The following is a 15,664-nucleotide window of genomic DNA, read 5'->3' on the forward strand; positions in this document are numbered from 1 at the left end:
TAAAAAACAAATTTTATTTTTAAATTTTTGGCTAGGCCGATTTAAATCATCAGTCCAATGGTGGAGAAAGTGGCCAATGGATAAACAGAGTTATCAAAAAAAAAAAAAGAAAGAAACACAAGTGGCACATAAACATATGAAGAGGTACTTGTCACACTCTTAGTAAAAGAAATGAAACTAAAAATTCAGAATGGAGACATCCAAAAGTTTAATCATGCACTCATTGAGCAGGACTATGGGAACAAAGGCATTCTCAAACAATTGCTAGCAGAAGAATAAACTGGTATGGGCCCAGTGGAAGTCAATTTGCCAATAGCTTTCAAAATTCCAAATGTGTCCACACTTTAAACTAGTAATCCTGCTTGTGGTAATGCAGGGGTGTCCAATCTTGTGGCTTCCCTGGGCCACAATGGAAGAAGAATGTCTTGGGCCACACATAAAATACACGAACAACAGCTGATGAGCTTTAAAAAAAAAATTGCAAAAAAAAATCTAATAATGATCTAAGAAAGTTTACAAATTTGTGTTGGGCAGAATTCAAAGCTGTCCTGGGCCTTATGTGGCCTGCAGACCACTGGTTGGACAAGCTTGTGGTAAGGTATCCTACAGATATATTTGTGCATATGTAAAATAATTATGTAAAGGTGACTCACTACAACACTGTAAAAGCTAAGGATCCATGTCCATCAACAGGGGGCCTTATACCACATTCATACAACAGAACACTAGGCAACTGTAAAGAGAAAAGATGAGAAAGGCTACCACCCCGCTTGGGATAATAACTCCAATTGTTAAGTACATTGTTAAGTACAAACAGCAAGATTCAGACGGTATAAGTGATAGGTCACTTTATAGGGATAAGATACCTTATACAGATATCACATCTTATAGGTTGAAAGCAAAGCGTGGGGGAGATACACAAATAAAGGATATGAATATGCATATGTGAATATGCACACACACACATTTTCCTTTAAATGAGTAAAGAAACTAGGGAAGAATGCAAGAGTAACAACAGTGATTACGGGGAATGGAGGGTGGTGCTGGGTAGATGACTGCCGAGGTACAGACATAGGAGACAATGTTTTTAATGAACAGAAGTTTTCATAAACTTAAGCACTTAAGTACTTTACTAGGAGAACAATATTTATGCATTAAGTGAACCCAGATTGGTTAGCCAGCTTCCTTGGAGATAACACATGTGCCAACATGACTCCCACAAGCCACGATGCCAATTTGCCTTGTCACACAGCTCTAGCCACACAAATGAACATCGACTCCAGCCCAGCAGTAGCATTAAAATGGCCTAAGCTTTGGATTTCCTAGCGTATGAAGGTTAAGACTGTTTCTATATCCTCAAAGAAACTGATTTCTGCCAGCCTCCACTTCAGTATATTTCACAAACCCATCACTTACCCCCCATCTAGATTGTTCCCCTAAGTAGTTTAAGCTTAACACCCAAGCTTTTAGTGCAGCAACACTTTTTTTAAGAAGTGTATCAGTTCTTCATTTAAAAAAATACAGTTGTCCCTTAGTATCTGTGGGGGATTGGTCCACAGATACCCAAATCCACGCATACTCAAGTCCCGCTGTCAGCCTTACTGAACCTGTGGACAGGAAAAGTCAGCCATCTGTATCCAAGTTTAGCACCCTACAAACACAGTTATTTTCAATCTGAATTTGGTTGCAGATACAGAAGTTGCCTATATGGAGGGCTGATTAGATTTACTGAAAAAACTCACATCTAAGTGTACCTATGCAGTGCAGGCTCATGTTGTTCAAGAGTCAATTACAGTTCCTGAGAAAACGTTGCTTGTTTTTTATCCTTTTTTCCTCAGTGTGGACTTGAAACAAACAAGTGTCTTTTGCTAACAATAATACTGGTGCATATGCAGGCAGCGTAAAAAGATTATTCTTATTCTCTGCTGGAGGGCTGGGAATGGGGCACTTGGAAATAGAGTTCTCTGAAAGTTGGGGACATTTTTTTTTAAAGGCAAAGTAAACAGAATGGCAAGAGTCCTATTAAATGTCTAAGCTGGTCATACATAAACATTCCCCAATCTCTTTCAGCAGCTTCCTCCTCACAGGGAAAAGCAGGAATAAAATTGGCCTGACAGCACAAGCTTGTCATCAGTTTCCTGTCCACACCTCTTCCCTGCCCACCTGCTACTATATTCATATGAAGAGGGTAAAACTTTTGTGCAGATAAAACAACTACATGTTCCTAGCACAGTGTTTGCATCCGGTGGCTTCCTCATAAATATCTTTTGTGATGTTCCTAGTATTTAGGGAACATTTATTTGGGCCACCCCCCTATAATGCTCTATAGAAAAAAAAAATGCTAATGTGCAGTTTATTCCAGTGACATCATAACCAAACTCAAACCAGAGCAGGGCCAACACCAACAAACTCCCATGATCATGACAGATGCCAGAGAGTCTATTTTTCCTAAGCTCACCCCACAACTATCTTATGCATTAAAATGGCTCCCCAGCCCCATCATAAAACTTGTGCTCACTTGGTATCCAACAGTAACCAACAACCAGTCTAATACTATTTCTGTGTGAATCAAACTCTAAAAAATAACAGTAGTGGTTCAGGAGGCATTTCCCAAATAAGCAAACGACAAATCCACCAAGGTTAACTGCACAGGATAAACGCACAGGCTGCAGACGCTGCATTTTAATAGGTCATAAGACAAAAGCTTGTCAAAGTCAATCAACTCCCCCACACTATGACAAGTCCACCAAGCTGGAGCCTACACTGATCTCATACTTTCAAATCCTCTTCTCTATAAGCTTTGGAATGCTGTAGTCAACAGGCATAAATACCTAAACCTCATAAAAAACATAATTCACTTTTTAAATTTTGGCCATTAGTTCTTCTGCCATTTTAAGTAATTATAGCACTACTAAAGAGTTCTACCAATACATAGCATATATTCTCAAAATTAAGACTATAAACTGAATGACACTTCTAGCTTAAGCAAGCATATCCAAATGTTGGCCCCAGTCCACTGGCTGATCAGCAGAACGTGCGAGAGAGTATCCAAATTATGGACCCTCCAAGCCTGGCTTGATAAGAGCAACTTTCCCTCGGCGGGAAAAGCTGTAACTACAATGGAATTACAGACATTCCATTTGGAGTGCTATAAAACCTTTTTTTTTTTTTTAAGTTAAGTATTTCTACTCTGAGGATTCATTTAGTTCAGAACTACTTAGCAAGAACTTCAAATAACTATTTTTAGGTGGTGGTGGCTAGAATAAGTTTTTACTTCAGTGAAATGTATTTGTTTTCTTAGAGGTAAAATTCTTGAAGTTCAACATTTGCAAAAGTGATTTGGTAGAGAATCATGCTGGAGAATATGTCAGGCATTCAACGTCTGGAGTCCACCAAAAAATGCAAGCAAAACCAGCGTCAAAGTTTAAAATTTACCTTTCCAATGTAACTTTCCTTGTGATCCTGCTATGATACTAAACTATAGATCATCAATATATTATATCATCCGTACAGGAACACTACAAATCAGATGTGGGGGATGATTGGCTGTCCAGGTCATCAGCATCACCTCAACAGTTATCATTTATTCGGCACCCACACCCACGTTACAAATAATTTGAAGAGACAATTCTTCCTTGTGACAAAAAAAAAAAAGGAAAACTTAAAACTTCCCAAGTACACATGTACCCCCCTCAAAATACCATAAATACTTCAGTGATATAGAGCATCCCTAACGGTGTCAACAATAAAAAAGGAATCGCAGAGGTCATCTGCTAATTACAGTGGCCCTGTTTTTAATTTTGTCAGGAAGTCGCAATGAAGCAAGGATCTTTTTGAAGACTGCTAGACTGTTAGATTATATAAAGAAAACGCAAGAAGATTTTTTCCCAAGTCTGGATGTCAGAATCTGGACAATATGCATTTTCACATTTATTCAATGTGACAACCAATTAAATATTCAGTAATAAAAGAAGATGTTGATACCTATTCTTATTCTATCAGTATTTAGTTAGGGTGTAACAATATCAAACCAATAACCAGACTTTGGTAACTGTTAATGGCTAATAATCTACAGATGCTAAAAACTGTGAACTCAAATCTCTGATAGCTACAATACAACTTCTTTTAATCAAACAAGTTAGGGTGAAAATGAAGCACTTTATAAGCAAATTGAAAGTTATAACTCTTTAAGATGCTAAAAAGAAAATAACTGCACACTATTAACCTTAATAGTCCTCACTGTGCTTCCAGAAATAATATCATACTAATTTTGTACAGTATTATGTCATACCACTGAAAAAATTGTGAAACAACCAGACAAGCATATAAAAGAAACCAACTAGCTTCATTATTCCCATAGGTCAAACCTGAAAAAGCTATCATGTTAAAGATAGCCTGACAAAAGTCAACATTTGCCTAGAAAAATGCAAACAAGTCATCTAAAACTAAACTTGGCCCAGTGGAAAAATGTATTTTTCACAGGGCTTAGTCCAAATATCACAACATATTCCCTTGCGAAACAGTGTACGTACCCAGATTCCATCTACTCTGTACATTAGTATTTTCCTAATTTCAGTCCCCTGACTAGTCACACTTTCAATAGCAAACTTCCTCCACAAGCAGAAACAAACAAGCATGTATCACAAAACCCAACCACTGCAACAAAAACGTCCTAATAATCTCCCCCCTTGAAATACATACGCAGCTTTCAAGCACATCAAGCCCGCTGTCTGCTATTTCCTGTCATTGGAAAACTGTGGAAAGCTGATGGAAATCCAGCGTCCAAAAGCTTAACGAGCAAGACTGGCTCCACCCAAGCCAGACCTTGCTGGAGAGGGACATGCTCAGTAGAAAAGCCCAGTTTGGTTCCAAGTCACTTCATTCCTCAGCTAGAAAATGCACATGGGTCAAAGAAAAAAGTCAGCTTCCTGCTGCCTGTTTTACCCACTAAATGAAGAACCCTTCAGCATAGAAACTAGTTTTAATGACACAACTATAATTCTATAATTTTTATAAAATTCTTCTATCCTAAGATTTTTTTCTCATTTAGTTTTTCTGGTTATGATTTTTGCTTTGCTTTGGGTCTCCATCCTGCAACTTTGTTTTTATTTTTGTCATTTTAATTCATCCCAGAATAGACACCAAAAGTATATGTACACAACATAAAGTAGTCCCCCTTATCCTCGGGGAAAGAAGCCCAGTAGATGCCTGAAACCATTGAGAGTACCAAACCCAACTCATCAACTGGACGTGTTTCTTCTGTTCATGCCTTCCACCCACAGATTTAATGCCTTGTACTTTTTAAATGTTCTTACTTATTTTTAGAGACAGGGTCTCACCCTGTCACCCAGGCTGGAGTGCAGTGGCACACTCATGGCTCACTGCAGTCTCAACCTCCCGGGCTCAAACAATCCTCCCACCCCAGCCCCTCAAGTAGCTGGGACCACAGGCATGCACTGTCACGCCCAGCTAATTTTTTTATGTTTTTGTAGAGATAGAGTCTCACTATGTTACAGACCAGGCTGATCTCGAACTCCAGGACTCAAGTGATCATTCTGCCTTGGCCTCCCAAAATGTTGGGATTACAGGCGTGAGCCACAGCGTCCGGCCACCCTCTTACATCCTAACTAAGCACTTATGCACTGTGGCCATAACTTTTGCAGTTTGAGGTGCGACAGCCAAACTAGCACAAATTTATTTTCCTTTTTTCACAATTTCACAGGTTGAAGATTAGGTTCTTATCATAGCTCTTAGCGACCTCAGCATGCGATTTTTTTCCTTTTCCTTAAGAACTTTCCCTTTTTCGCTTAATGGAAGCACCTGATGGCTTCTCTTTGACATATTCAAATGGCCACCGTTACTATTCTTGTGATTTTATTAAGTAGAATAAGGGTGATTTGAACACAAGCACTGTGATATCACGATAGTCAATCTGATCACCAAGCCAGCTACTAAGTAACTGACAAGTGGCTGCTTCTACAACATGGAGCCACTGGGCAAATGGATAATTCACGTCCTGCACAGGATGGAGCAGAGAGTGTGATATTTCATCATGCTACTAAAAATGGTTTGCAACTGAAAACTTATGAATCGCTTGTTTCTGGAATTTTCCATGTAATATTTTCAGACCACAGATGACTGCAGGTAACTGAACTGCAGAAAGCAAAACTATGAAAAAGAGGAGGCCTACTGTACAGTCTACTCATTTTTATCTATAAATTACTATAGACAAACTTTCAGATATAGAAAAACTGCAAATACATCGCCCATATTTCAACATTAAAAAATAAAATATTCGACTCATTTATACAAGAATGTCTATTCATTCACCCTGTACATAAAAATGGAGATGCATTTTAACCTAGATAGTATACGTACCATGATATAGTTATAAAGCTGTTAAATCCTTGTTTCATATTTCAATCCTTAACTGAGAAATGACTAAAAATGGCCAGGCGCAGTGGCTTACGCCTGTAACACCAAAATTTTGCGAGGCCAAGGTGGACAAATCACTTGAGATCAGGAGTTCTAGACCAGCCTGGCCAACATGGCAAAACCCCACCTCTACTAAAACTACAAAAATTGGCCAGGTGTCATAGCGCGTGCCTGTGGTCCCAGCTACTCAGGAGGCTGAGGCAGGAGAATTGCTTGAACTCAGGAGGCCGAGGTTGCAGTGAGCCAAGATTGCGCCATTGCACTCCAACCTGGGCAGCAGAATGAGACTCCGTCTCAAAAAAAAAAAAAAAAAAAAAAAAGAGAAATGACTAAAAATAAGATAATACTACATCCACCTATCATATGACTCTAAAGAAATATGGAAGCGACATAAATGTAAAGTCACTAAAAGAAAATGTGTCAATTCTAAGATTCAGGTCAGCACAATCTGAGAAATAACTAATGTTCCTTAACTCTACAGTACCAACCCCCCTTTATATTTCCACAATTTAAATTCTGGGTTTTTTTTTCCCAACACACATATTTGCATTGACAATTCAGGACTGAGATAGACTATAAGTGCACCTGTGCATTTTTACAACTTTACCCAGCTACTGTGTTACTCTCCTACAAAGCAGTAGTAATTATCTGTTCACATTCACCTACAGCAAAGTCTTTAATGGGTCTCTTGTAAATCACAAAGAAAATGCTTTAGATATTTATTAATAGATAAACAAGATGTCACCAGTACCAATTAGCAGAAAAAGTAAGGTTTGCAGCCAGGCGTGGTGGCTCACGCCTGTAATGTAATCCCAGCACTTTGTGAGGCCAAGGTGGGTGGATCACGAGGTCAGGGGTTCGAAACCAGCCTGGCCACCATGGTGAAACCCCATCTCTACTAAAGATACAAAAAAAAAAAAAAGCCGAATGTGGTGGCGCACGCCTGTAATCCCAGCTACTCGGGAGTCTGAGGCAGAAGAATCGCTTGAACCCGGGAGGCGGAGGTTGCAGTGAGCCGAGATCGCGCCACTGCACTCCAGCCTGAGCGGCTCCATCTCAAAAAAAAAAAAAAAATTTTTAAAAGTAAGGTTTGCTTAATGGGAAGACTTGATGAAAGTCTTCACTTTTTCACTTTTTTTTAAATTTTATTTTGGTAAGTTTCCGTGGCACCTCTGAAGAGATTCATCTTTGTCAAAATGGGCAGACACAAAACTTTTTTTTTTTTTAAAGTCATTCTACATAGCGGAAGTAAATTTTACTACCCATCATAAAGTTTTCATTGGTTCACAAAGGGACAACTTGGTGAGTTTTTTAATAGAGCCAATTTTATTCAATTCAGAGCATAATCCCTTATGCAGATTAAGTTCTTCCCACCTTTTTATGTTAAATGTGTTTTTAAATAAATACTGCTGGCATAACTGTAAATTTGTTACAATATACTTAACTTGGAAAAATATTGCCTTTGTGAAAGGAAAATAAACCTTGAGGCCCCCAAATCACTAAGCTAAAGGGAAAAGTCAAGCTAGGAACTGCTTAGGGCAAACCTGTCTCCCTCCTTTCTATTCAAAGCCAGCCCTCTGCTCACTGAGATAAATGCATATCCGATTGCCTCCTTTGGAGAGGCTAATCAGAAACTCAAAAGAATGCAACCATTTGTCTCTTATCTACCTGTGACTAGGAAGCCCCCTCCCCACTTCGAGTTGTCCCGCCTTTCTAGAGCAAACCAGTGCTCATCTTACATATGTTGATTGATGTCTCCTGTCTCCCTAAAATGTGTAAAACCAAACTGTGCTCTGACCACCATGGGCACATGTCGTCAGGTATTCAGGGTTCACACTTTCAACCTTTTTTCTGAAATTCATAACTCCATGTAATCCAGAAATGTGAAAACTTCTAACCTATAGCAGCACTGGGCCCTATGAATTCAACAGTAGTAGATCTTCTGGTGCATCCTAGGCATTTCTTAAAACCCATGCGTCTCCTGCTCTCTTCTCTTACTCTCTTACTCTCCTACTGCTATGAACTGAATTGCATCACCCTAAAATTCCTATGTTGAATCTAACCCACAATGTGATGGAGGTAGGAGCTTTGGAAGATAAGTTTAGATAAGGTCATGAGGGTGGGGCCCTCATGATGAAATTAGTATACTCATAAAAAGAAGCACCAGAGAACTTGTGTAGTCTCTCATTCTCTCTCTACCATGAAGGGCACAGTAGAAGGCAGTTGTCAGTAAGCAAAGAAGAGCCCTTACCAGAAATCCTCCAACTTAGAGTAACTGTGAGAAATAAGTACCTGTTGTGTAAGCCACCCAGTCTACGGCATTTTGTTATGGCAGCATGAGCTAAGATGCCTACTTCTTAGCTATGGAACCCAATGCTACTGCTCAGCTCCTCCCTGGCCTCAAAAGATCCTACTCAGGAGACCTGTGAATCTCATTGTTCAAAAAAAGTTTGGGAGAATTCAGAGAGGATGAGTTTTGTGGCACTATGATTTTGAAAGAGAACTATTAATAGAGTGAATTTAAAAATTAAGACTATTAGAATCTAGAAGAAATTCAATCTCAAACTCATATACCCATTTATGAGTGGTAGAGCCAGAATTCACATTAATTTGGTCTGCCTTCAAAGCCAATAGACTTTTCCACCAAGGCAGCCTCTTTTTTTTTTTTTTTTTTTTTTTTTTTGAGACAGAGTCTTGCTCTGACTCCCAGGCTGGAGTACAGTGGCGCAATCTCAGTTCACTACAACCTCTGCCTCCCAGGTTCAAGTGATTCTTCTGCCTCAGGCTCCCGAGTTCAAGCGATTCTCCTGCCTCAGCCTCCAGAGTAGCTGGGACTACAAGTGCCCCCCACCACACCTGGCTAATTTTTGTTATTTTTAGTAGAGACGGGGTTTCACCATATTGGCCAGGCTGGCAAGGCAGCCGTTTTAACACTCTTGTTTTCCAGGTAAGTCAAGTGAACCCAGAGAGGTGAACTAACATATGAGGTTACTTGATGGGTTATTAGCAGAGAAGTATACAAACCAGGTCCAGTGTCATTTACTTATTTCCAATATGATTTAAATACATTTGAGTACACAAAATATATAGGAAACATCTACAAATATCTTAATATTCAAAAATTGTTATTATATGAATTTATATCTATTACATGTATTTTGAGAAGACCAAAAAAGGTCATGTTTCGACAATGTCTCATTATTTCATTGAAACAGGAAATTAGGTTTATTCTCCAAAAGTTAATTTTAAAATACTCAAGGAAGTTGGTTAAGGTTAGGAGGGGAACACTTTCCCTACATTTGTGTATGTCAGTTTATGTAGACATAGAATTTTATCTTAAACCCAGTATCATAATTTGACTTTTAAAAATCATCCTACCTCCTATTTTATGAGGACAAAGAATGAGTAAGATATAGAGAACCCAATAATCTGATGAGTCACTCATGGCTCGAAAACCTTAAGAGACACAAACTCTAGGCAGAAAGTACAGTTATCAATATCACAGAAAAGACAATGAGGAAGAAGAATTCCTTTTGGTCATCTCACTTCTGCTCATCTAGCCCCCATCTGTAAAGTGATTATCATCTATCCTACTAAGAAAAGAACCAGACAACACAATTTTCTGGAAAAAAACTAAAATAACCTAAAAAGTACTCAGAAGAAATTTTTTGAAAAACCTCTGGCCGGGCGTGGTGGCTCACGCCTGTAATCCCAGCACTTCGGGAGGCCAAGGTGGGTGGATCACCTGAGGTCAGGAGTTCAAGACCATCCTGGCCAACATGGTAAAACCCCGTCTCTACTAAAAATATAAAAAAAAAAATTAGCTGGGCGCGGTGGCATGTGCCTGTAATCCCAGCTACTCAGGACTCTGAGGCAGGAGAATCACTTGAGTCTGGGAGGCGGAGGTTGCAGTGAGCCAAGATTGCGCCATTGCACTCCAGCCTGGGCGACAGAGCAAGACTCTGTCTCAAAAAAAAAAAAAAACTCCTTTTTTATTCTGATTGTACAGGGAATCCAATCTTCCCATCTACCAATCGTCATGCAAGATTACTTCCTGAACAAACATGGACAGGAGTTTCATGACTCTTCAATATGGATGAACTTCCCAGTCGGTCTATAAAATTTTTTTAACATTTTTAAAAATGGTCCACATTTCATAGGATCATTCATACTGACATATCTGATGTCCGCAGAAAAACTAATTTTTTTCACTAGCACCTTGGCTCTAATGTGCAAGTTCTTCTTTGACCACACACCACAGTTTAACTTCTCTCAGGCTCTAAACCAGAATAATGTATACAACTGCAAATGAGTCACCTGCAATGTTTCTTCCCTACCAGACATCTTAGCAATGTTAGACTCATATGTTCGATTACATTAAAAACAATTACATTTTTAAGATGTAATGTTGAAAAGTACTGTAGATTTATGGGACTCTAGGAAAGAAAGACACTGCATGACCCCAGATTTTTACAAGGGGTATAGAGAGAAAGTGGGAGCAGGTACAGAAGGAGGAAAATGGACAAAAGAATAAAAGAGGGGTGGCTGAGAATCTCTAATCAAAAAGTAATTGTTTTGAACCAAAGAAACATCTAAAAAGTATTAGGATAAAACTCTTAACAAATCCTTCTTGTTTGCTTTTAATTAACTACAAAAGTCAAAAGCATCACTTTTTAAATTACACAATCAGACCAGTATAGTAATCCAGCAGGTACATTAAACTGTATTTTTTCATTCTACTTTATGTCTAAGAAATATGTGCTGAATTCCTGCTTTACACCAGACACTGGTCTAGGCCCTAAGGACCTAGGGAAAGTTCTTGCCCACAAGAGTCTACTGGACATTTACAGTCTAGCAGGGAAGTCAGACACATAAACAAATCATTACACCATATGTGATAAGGGCTGTAAGAGAGGTACAAGAAGGGCACAAAGGAAATGGTCACCTCCTTTGGGTGGTCAAAGAAAGCTTTATAAAGCTTACAATTATAGGATCATTCTCTCACACTTTGAATGAGCAGATGCTACCACTAGGTCATAATGACACCCACCTTGCCTTAGGGATGAAAGAAATAAAAGCACCTACCACAAATCCACTACATACAAAGCAGAAACAACAATCTTGCTAGCAGTTGTATAATACTCTACATATGACTGAGCAAAATGGAATTTGTAAAGAATCAAAGTAGTTCAGAGCTAAAAAGGATCTCAATGTTCATGTACCTCTACCTCTTGCCTTTAATTAGATGAGAAATCTAAGGCCCAGCAGTTAGATTATTTACATAGCAAATCAGTAGCAAGATCTCACCGGGCTAGATGTCAGATTCTTACTAATAATCCCAATGCCTTTTCCTGTAGCAAACTGTCCTGCCTGGATGAGAAGGGGAGACACACTGTTAAGGAGAGAAAAAAGAAAAAAAGAATAGAGACGCTTCATTGTTGTCCAAGGGCCAGAAGAAACAAAACAGCCCTAAGACTAGGAATCCAAGAGACCTACAATGCTCCCCAGCTCTGCTCCAACTTCTGTACCCATGAAAAATGCCATAACCTTCCTCCTCCCCCAAAATTGTAAGTCTCCAAAAATAAAAGGGCAATTGTCAAGAAATTATCTACTCTTCTTAACCTTAAGGAACATCAAACATACTCAAACAGCTTTAGATATATTCCCATGTTGCCAGTTAGCTACACGTATAAAATAAAAGTAGCAGCTGCTAACCTACCTATATAATGGGATTGTTTTAAAAATCAAAAAAGAATCATAATAGCTACTGGTAAAGTGCAAAACACTAAATGAATGCAATTTACTGTTAAACACAGAACTTCCATGGTCAAAAGATTCATCTACGCCTTTTCCCCTAAAAGTGGTGGAAGGTATCATTATGGTTTAACTTTATTTTTAAAAAGCAAACATTAGTGTATAATAATTTCCTACCAATCCAATGTATCTATTTCTTTCTCAACTTGTAGAAGGAAAATTATATCCCTACCTAACCCACCCCCTATAATTTCCCTTCTTTATTTTCTCTCCTTTACTTTAAGACAGCCACCACCATTCCAAGAGGCTCTGCTAGAACCATATAAACATCAAACATGTAAACACAAAGCTTTTATCAAAAAACATGTCGTAAAAAGTTGAATTCTGCTCCTACCAGGGCAAGCTGGGGAAACGTTAAGGTGTATGTAATAAGCAATGCATAGCTACAAACCCAGAGTGTGCTGGGGAGGTACAGCCCCAATCTGGGGCCCTCTCCTCACTTCACCTGTCTCACTATCCTCCTTCTGCCTGATATATGATCTGCAATGGTGTGGCCACTTGTTGAGAACCCAGTGTACTTCCAATCTTTCATAACTTTATTAGCTCTCCATAATTTGAGACTACAGCTCTGTAGCTTCACTTTCAAAACCTAACTCTAAACTTGAATTAGAAAATCCTAACCACAAGTGCCAAGATGTTCTCAATCCACAACCACACCTACTCAAAACAATAAACAAAAAATATCTAATACCAAGCCATTATACTCACCATTACCTCTCCCCATGAAATCTTGATTTTAATACTGTACTTTTGGGTTTTGTAAAGATCCATTCATTCCATGAGGAATTGCTTTGTGCTTGCTGATAGCTGCTGAGGATACAGACCTGTGTAAAATGTGGCTCCAGCAGTGTGAGAGCAGGGCATTTAAATAGCTAACTACAAAGAGAATAAGAGCTATAATGGAAGCATAAACAACTTACCAGTTAACAGACTTGATGAAGGAAGAATGCTTCCCGAGGTGACACTTGACCTGACCTTGAAGGATAAGAAGGAGCTTACTGGGCTTATTGTAAGTGGGTAGAAGCACACTCCTCACCGTGGGAACAGTAAGTGAAGGACACAGAATCATGAAAGATAAATGCATTGTAGAGAACACTGAGAACTTCAAGTGCCTGGAACACTGGGTGGGGAGTGGAGGAGACAGGACAAGGGAAGCAACACCCAAATAATGCATGATCAATATGCTAAGCTCAGATGTTTTTACTCTATTCTGCAGGCAATAAGAAAATGCTATTAACTTTGTATTTCTGGAAGAAGACTTTGGCAGCCACGTGAGATCAACTGACACAATGAAAGGAAACTGACTGGCCGGGTGTGGTGGTTCACGCCTGTCACCCCAGCACTTTGGGAGGCTGAGGTGGGCCACTTGAGGTCAGAAGTTTGAGACCAGCCTGGCCAACATAGCGAAACCCCGTCTCTCCTAAAAATACAAAAATTAGCCTAAAAATACAAAAAAAGAGGCACACGCCTGTAATCCCAGCTACTTGGGAGGCTGAGACATGAGAACTGCTTGAACCCAGGAGGTGAAGGCTACAGTGAGCCAAGATTGTGCCACTGTACTCCAGCCTGGGTGATGAAGCGAGACTCTGTCAAAAAAAAAAAAGGAAACTGGTTAAGATGATGCTCCAGGGATCCAGGAGACTAAGACAGAAGCAATAAGAATGCAAATGAAGAGATGGCGTCAATAAGTATTTAATGGATAAAATGAATGGGACTTGATAATTAATTGGATTGTGGGAGTAACGAAAAACAAATCTCCCAAGTTCCTGTGAGTCAAAGGTTAGATAGTGGTACCATGAAGTTAGAAAGAGACTTCCAAACAAAGTAAGAAACAGAAAGGAAGGAAGCAAAAGCTTCCACTTTGAATACATCTGGGCTGAAAATGTGTGACATCCAGGTGGAAATCCAAAGATGGTTGAAGGTATGTGTCTGAATGACAGAGCCTGGTTTCCAGACTAAGATGTGGAATTGCTCAGCCAATCAGTGGTATCAGAGGTAGATGAAACTGTAGAGAAAACAAGCAGTAGGATAAATGCTCATCAAAAATCCCCAGGCAGAGAGACCAAAGAAGCTATCAAGGAGGCTAAGAAGGATCAGCATCAAGAAAAAGGAAAACAAGAAAGTACTGACAAGAAAGAAGAGTCTTACAGGGAGGCATGGCCAACAGGGGCAAGGGCAGATTGCTTCAGGGAACAATAAGGGTTAAAAGAGTCATAAGATGGCTGCTAACCTCAAAGAGCAAGTTCAGTGGCTAGGAGAAGAAAAAGCTAATGGCTACAGATAAAATATTAGAAGAGGGGAGGGAAAGAGGTAAGTGTAAATTAATATCTGAAGTTTAGCAATGAAGAAAAGGCAAGTAATAACTACAAAAAGTCTAGGATTGAGGGGAGATGTATGTTTAGGCTGTTTTTGTTTGGTGCAGTCTTTCGGTGGGAGAGATAGAGATGAGAGGTTCAACACACAAAGTAGAAAGAAAGGAAAATGAATGGCATGTAGTTCAAAAAAAGATGGAGGAAAAGGATCAAAACCACAGAGAAGAGTTTAACCTTCAATAGCAGGAGGAACATCCTGACCCCACAGGCCAAAGAGAACAGTAATGGGAAATAGACATCGGCTGGGAGAGGAAGGGGTTTAAGGAAGCTAGAAAGATTGGGGGAGGGGGAGGGGTGGGGTGGATCTAACAACTTTGCAGCATTTTGTTAAATAAAATTTATAGGAGGCCATTGTTTTGGACTAGCCTCCTGCACTAGGCTCCAACAGACCATACCACACCAGAATGGAGCCAGGTAATCAAACTCAACTCTGAAACGGGGCAGTTGTTTAAAAAGGAAGAAAGAAATTCACAACAACCAATCCAAAGGGGTAGGCATGATAAGGAAGTCCCCTCTGTTTTAACACTATAAGAAAAGTCACTTTGAAACAACCAACATACTTTTGTTCTCTGTTTCTGCTTCCCTCAGCTCTTTTCTGTCTATAAAAGCAACTTCCTCTGTTCAGCTTATCGGACATTCGTTCTATTTTATACAATGAGGTGTTGCTCCAGTCTTGAATGGCAAATAAAAACCAATTAAAATCTTTAAAATAAATTTGCTGTAATTTTAACAATGTAAAGGAAAAAAACTAAGGAGAAAGGGGGAAATTTTGGAGAAAATATGGTCAACAACCCAGAATATATTCAATGATAATTCTCCTAGCATTTATGTAAACATATGGCTTAAAACAGTTAGGCCAAACAATTTTCAATATGAGAAGTCATTGGTGTTTTAAACTCTTCTTACATAGTAACTTGATTTGTAAATCAATATCTATTAAATAAGTTACTCAGGAGAATAATCAAATGAGTGCCAATAATCAAATGAGTGCCAATCTCCTCTGTACAAAGTCTAGGATTGAGACAGAAAAGTTGTTAAAAATA

The 15,664-nt window shown here is 39.2% G+C and overlaps 1 protein-coding gene across 32 annotated transcripts in view; it reads right to left on the reverse strand.

The window, feature by feature from the left end:
- The window catches only part of EPB41L2 (erythrocyte membrane protein band 4.1 like 2), a 223,396-nt gene that overhangs the window by 125,905 nt on the left and 81,827 nt on the right, over positions 1–15,664 (reverse strand). For 4 of the 32 annotated variants that reach the window (XM_063724622.1, XM_024247821.3, XM_063724617.1 and 1 more), the window contains exon 1: positions 4,702–4,853. The gene's annotated coding sequence lies outside the window, so the exon portion shown is untranslated. 32 annotated transcript variants of the gene reach the window in all.

The sequence above is a fragment of the Pongo abelii genome, chromosome 5 (genome assembly GCF_028885655.2).
Source record: "Pongo abelii isolate AG06213 chromosome 5, NHGRI_mPonAbe1-v2.0_pri, whole genome shotgun sequence".
NCBI lineage: Eukaryota > Metazoa > Chordata > Mammalia > Primates > Hominidae > Pongo > Pongo abelii.